At 40.6% G+C, this 6,000-nt stretch overlaps 1 protein-coding gene across 8 annotated transcripts in view; it reads left to right on the top strand.

The window, feature by feature from the left end:
- Positions 1-1,620: 1,620 nt before the first annotated feature.
- The window catches only part of RALGPS2 (Ral GEF with PH domain and SH3 binding motif 2), an 82,622-nt gene continuing 78,242 nt past the window's right edge, over positions 1,621-6,000 (top strand). For 4 of the 8 annotated variants that reach the window (XM_087890139.1, XM_087890138.1, XM_087890137.1 and 1 more), the window contains exon 1: positions 1,621-1,852. The gene's annotated coding sequence lies outside the window, so the exon portion shown is untranslated. Of the gene's footprint in view, positions 1,853-1,915; positions 2,495-6,000 lie in introns of those variants that run through there. The other 4 variants (XM_060690138.2, XM_034409718.3, XM_060690137.2 and 1 more) reach the window with 2 other exon arrangements.

The following is a 6,000-nucleotide window of genomic DNA, read 5'->3' as shown; positions in this document are numbered from 1 at the left end:
ATCAGTTTAGCTACAGAATCATAGGGATGTTGGTTAAAGGTAAGGATTGATTGTTTATGGGATCACTGAATGAAACATTCTCTTCAACATTATATATTTTAATATGCATGCAAATTAACTCAATCAGTAAGGTTAGCCTTATCAATCACATTGGGTGTAAGAGCTTATTGCTTAAAGTAATTCAATCATTTATAAATTTATACCAAGGAAGATTTTCAGTTCTGTGAAAAATGATACATAGCTTGTAGCCATCCTCTTAAAGACATATAAAATCTAAAATGTATTTTCCTACTGGTGCTTTCTGCTATTCATTGTACTTTACAAATTTAATTATGATCAAATCCAATATAAATAACATGAGAATTACAAACTGAGCAACTATATTTCATGTTATGTGAGTTTACATTCAGTAATTTGCAAAACCTGAAAGCTAAGTTGAAGTCAAGTGGTATCAAACATAGCTAGACATTGTATCTGAATTTTAAGTTAAAGTTGAATTAATTCAGTTGCCGGGAGGAGAGATTAAAAACAAAAGAGAAAGTTGGAAGAAAACAGATTAAAGAACAGCACAGAGCAATATATAGAAGAAAGACACAAAATAGTCAAAAGCTGAGGATAAACATACTCCCTGGTTCTAATTATGTCCTTCAGCTATCCAATAAATATAGCTCTAATTCTGTCATTTGCATAAGACTTAAGCCATCTAAAATTAATCTTTATATGGTTATTGCAGAATAAACATTCATGAGTTAGGTTATACAAGATTTATTTATTTATTAATTTTTGGGTATTTTTGAACTTACTAAAGCAGGACTTTTAACAACCAACCATAGTTAAAAGGAAATGAAAAAGAACAGGTGTCTTCCACAGTAGCTGATTAATTACTATCAAGGATTAAAGTGTATAGGAAAACATATGGTAAGGATTTAAACAAGATGACAGATGTATTTGTATCAGGAACTTAGCAGATAAACCTCTAGAATTACTCTATTTGAATGGTGATCAGTGCAATTGACAAGGACTGATGGCTTTATAATTACATAAGATATTATTATATGCAGTGCTCTTTTCCCTTTAACTACAGCCATTATTTAAAAGATAAGTCTAATATATTTTTTCCAACATATTTGGCAACTCAGCTATTTTCTTCTGCAAGATAGCAACTATTTGCACCTCCCACATTTCTAGAAAAAAAAATTAACACAGTAAGTCAAGTATTTTAGACAGCGATGTAGTTTTAGAGGTTTATATCCCACCTTTTGTTCAGGAATGCATTTTATTGCTTTTCCCATCCCCTAACAACTGCCCTGCAAGGTACTTAAAGCTGGGGGAAAAAATATAGTCTCAAAGTCACCCAGTTTAGCTTCCAAGGCACAGGGTGAATTTGGGGCGGGGGGGGGTCCCAGGTTCTCCAGGACCAGGCGAAGGAAGGCCACCCAACGCGGGACTGGATAAACAGGTCACGCACTTCAGCCCCTGGCTTTGAGCGCTCAGAAAGTCCGTGTACTTGAATAAAATACAGCGCTAAATACACCGACACTCGATGCAGTGGGGCGTATTTTTAACCTTCTTCTCGGTTTAAAGTGCGTTTTACCTACGGCGAAGTTCCGCGAAGCGACCGCTTTTTAGCATAAAGGTGTGCCTTCCCGCAGCACATTATCTGGGAAATGCCCCTGCTGTGAAAGGGAGCTGGCTGACAGGCTTTACATTGGCCGCAGCGCCTTTGGAGGCTTTCACACAGCACGTGGCGTCGGTTTGCCACCTTCTCGCCCCCGGCGCCACCCAAGGAGACCAAATGGCAAGAAGCGAGGGGAGCCGATTCCAACGGAATTCCTCGAAGACAGACAAAATGGTACTGGGAGAAAAAAGAAAAACCGCTCTCTGTCATTTGAAGATAACGCCAGTCAGCGCGTTCCGGGGGTGGGGTGGGGACAACGGCCGTTTTCACGCGGCTACTCCCCCTGCCAATTGGAAGGGGGGCGTTTTTCCTTCGAGCGGAACCGACTCTAGCAGAACCGCTTGACTTTACCGTTACCCCATTCAGACCATTCGGGGGGGGGTGGATTAAGGGCGGGGGGAAGCAGCGCAGAGGAAAGACGGAGGTCTCAGCGACGGCCAATCGAGCCCTCCCCCCGCAATGCGGTCAAAGGCTCTCACTTGTTCTCGCCTTCGATTTTAGGCCTCTCTACACTCGCATTGGAGCTCGAGCGGTCGGCGCCTGCGCGCTTTTTTTTTTTTTCCAGCAAGCCGAATTCCAGGAGAGGAGAATGGTGGGCGCATGCGCCCTTCTTGCCTTCCCTCCCCTGCCGTCCTGAGCGGCGCGCGTGTGTGGAGGGAGAGATTCCTCCCCTACCTCCGCTAAGCGGCTCCCGGTACTGAATGAGAGCAGCCGAAGCGGCGGAGGAAAGTCGGGAGCTGGGCGGCGATTGGGCCAGCCGTTGCTGCCTTCTACTGCCTCTTCTCCGGCGCCCGCTCGCCCTTCCCTTCCCGGCAGGTGAGCGAAGGAGCTGCGGGCAAGAGATGGGGGCTTTGGCGGGTGGTCGAGAGTCTGCTTTTGCCGGCTGGGCGAGAGGCTCCGCAAGGCCCTCGGCGCTGGCCGGGCTCCCCGAGGAAGGCTGAGGCGCCATTCGGTGCTCTTGGCGCTTCTCTTTCTTCCCCGCCCGCCCCGGGCTTTACACTTCTCCAGCCGGCATGTTTCGGCTCGCCTGCCGGGCTAGGCGGGGGGTCGGTGGGAAAGAGGGCGCCTCTCTCAGCCGCCCCGGACGCCGTTCCCGGCAGCCCAGACGCGGCTCCTCCGTTTGACGCCTTCCAGACCAAGGAGTGCCCGCTTTCATACTGTTGCGGGGGGTGGGGATCTTCAGAAATGCTTTTAGGGCCGTTGAGTTTTGACGTGAACTCTGTCGAGCTGCAGAAGATGCGACTTCGGGTGCAGACCGCAACGGGAAGCTTCGATTTTACCCTGAGGCATGCAACAAGCCTTTCTTTATGCTGATAGTGTTTAAAAAGCCAGATGCTTCTCTGATATACTTTCACTTAAGGTTACCAGCAGTACAGCGCATTCCTTATTTGTGCTCTCTTTGTGACACACCTATTTCTGTCTCTTGCACCTGTGACTGTTTGGGACGTGTGTTGCGTTTTAAAGCACAATTTCTGCTTCGTGATTTTCTCGGACACAGCCTGTCCCCTTTAAAGAAGCCACATACTTCACCGTGTTCCCCCCACCTTTTTTTTTTTTTTTTGCTGCTAATGCTACTTCTAGAACTGCCCTGTTAGATGTTTAGTTTTGCCACAGAAGTGGAGTATTCGGCTATTTATGTGTAAAAATGTAAATATATTAATTCATGTGTTTAGAATCCTTTACATAATACATGTCTTGATGGGTTAACATAGGATCCTGGTTTTGTAAGCTTGAGATAGCTTGCAACCTTTTAATTAGTATGGGTCCTACATAGTCTGGTATTTCAGGTGGTTCTTCAGATGTTTTTATTTTCCACCCTCCTCTAATGCCATCATATTATGAGCCAAAATTTCTATTAGGGCTAGAAACCTCATCTGTTATGTTCAGAGAAGGGAAGCCTCTAATTTGACTTAAGCTCCAATCTTCCAATCAGAGGTTGGTTTTGTCCCACATATTAGTGTGTATTTAATTTGAATTGGGTATTATTGAGATATTCTAATTTCATAAATATACACAACTTGTTCCATAAACTAGCCACCCTTGTTGCCTTAATGCAATAAACAGAACAAACTAACCCCAATTTGTCCTAAATCAAGAGTATGCAATTTGCCTTGGTTCAATTAGCACATTAAATGCTTCATGACTTACTGAGAGTTGCAGTTCCAAAGAAGGGACATTTGTATATATAATTGTTTTGTTTTCAATACATAAATACTGTTAGACCTCTCTCCATCTTCACCCTTTTGCAAAGTAAAAAAATAAAATGCTGTAGTTTGTTTGGCCTCCAGTAGATGGTGAGATGGGACTGAGATTATACATTGAGGAAACAAGAGTTCCTCAATGCTGAGAAAACAGACAACAGAAAAAAGATTGAGAAAAGGGGGACAAGGGTAGCTCTTGTAATAGGAGAAAATATGTGCAATGGTTTAAAACAAGAAAAGGGGGAGAGGTAAAGCAATTTGAATCTATAGTGAGAAGAAACCCAGAATGGATAGGAAGGAGAGAAAGTATCATTTTGGATATAATGAAAAAGTAGGAATCAACTGAAAAATCAGAATAAAAAATATGGAAAGTCAGGAAGAGGGAAGAAATACACAGATACAAGAGTGGAAAATTCCGCAAGAAACATCAAAGTACTATTTTTTTAATTTAATTTATTTATTTCATTAAGCATGTATTTAATGACAGATACAAGTGTAAACATAATTATAAATACATGAAAAGGATACAAATAAAAGAAAACATTAGAATAAAAGAAAATAGGTAGGCAATGAAAAAAATAAAGCCGCAGATGGGAGGGAAAAATAGGATTCTAGAAGGAAAATGCTCTGAAAACCAAGGGAAAAGTAAAGCAGTAGGCAGAGGAGAAGTATATACTTAGAGGAAGGTTTTTGGGGAAACACAGAGGTATAGCAGGCTGCATATATCTGGAGACTTAACCTTGGCCTAGAATCTCTGAGAACTCAATTATAGAGTAACTATTAGGGTTTATTCATACCAGTATTGTGAAGTATTTATCATGCTACCTAGAGGTTAAGGTTATTAAAATGTTTAGATGAAATCATGGTTAGTTTTTTAAAAAATATTTTTAACCAAAGTCCAAGGTCATGGAAGCTACCAGTATTTCTAAGTGCTTCTTTTGCCTTTTAAATGAGAGCCAAACATTCTCCCACTCCAAAGACATAGTGTATTGTAAATGTGGGTAGTTGCTGATATTTTATAGTCAGTTATAATTCACTGATACCTTAGCAGTTAGAAGAGGTAGACTTCCAGAGAATCCTTTAGTGTAATTTTTGAGTTGCTTTTTACTAGGTATAATTCCAGGGCACTGTATGTAGTAATTTGTATAGAGGGTTGTTGTGGGGAAAATAGGAGCAAAGAGTATTAGGTATATTTGCTGTCTTGAATTATTTAGAAAAATAATAAATATGAGAAATTAAACATTAGAAAAATTTAAACATTCCCCTGATCTTATTTTATTCTAGTGTGCAGGAAGGAACCCTAAGAAAAATTAATCTGTTGTAATTTGCCAGAATTTTCCTTGAAGGTAGTAAAGTGATTCTGTTAATTCCTGCAATTTGGTGAATAAATCAGATAGGTGTCAAACGCCAGTAAAATCAGGAAATTCAGGCAGTTCAAATGAGTATAAAGATTTATTGCAAGCTTAAGCTCTCTACAAAAATCTGACCAACTAATAGTCAAGGGAAATGAGCAGGAGATAAAAAAACTATTCAAGGTAGGTGGACTTAGATTTCTGGCAGGGGCACAGGGACTTGTTACTTACGAAGCTTTTGACCCCCCTCCCTCAGGCTCAGCCTGGTCATCTCCTGCAATAGGATTTGGGAAGGAACATTTTGATATATTTGATGTTAGAGGTCAGAGAGCACCAAGGATACCTATTTCAACCCTGAGATACAAATATTCTCCTTTATTGATACTTGATGTCAGTTGCCCTGAACGGATGTAATGCTATTTGTTCACAAAATATTCTCTTTCAATAAAATATCAGCATTTTATCATCAAAGGGAAAAAGAATACTCCAGCCTTAAAGAAGCAATTTATATACCAGTGCCATTTTATATTCATTCCATTCAGGGTGGATTTGATTTAAATCAAACTGATTTAAATCACGATTTAAATCACTAGTCAGTAAGGCTTGATTTAAATCATAGTTTTCTACATAAAGACTAATTCTTCATGGTATAACTTTAATATGCAAGTAGATGAAGATTTTTAGAATAACAACTTTTCATATTAGTTTTTTTATCCTCAGTTTAATAGGTTAATCATTCATATTTGGACAACTTTTCTGTTGTACTTAG

The sequence above is a fragment of the Pantherophis guttatus genome, chromosome 3 (assembly GCF_059756535.1).
Source record: "Pantherophis guttatus breed Tessera chromosome 3, ASM5975653v1, whole genome shotgun sequence".
Taxonomy (NCBI): Eukaryota; Metazoa; Chordata; class Lepidosauria; order Squamata; family Colubridae; genus Pantherophis; species Pantherophis guttatus.
This window is presented reverse-complemented; position numbering and strand designations above follow the sequence as displayed.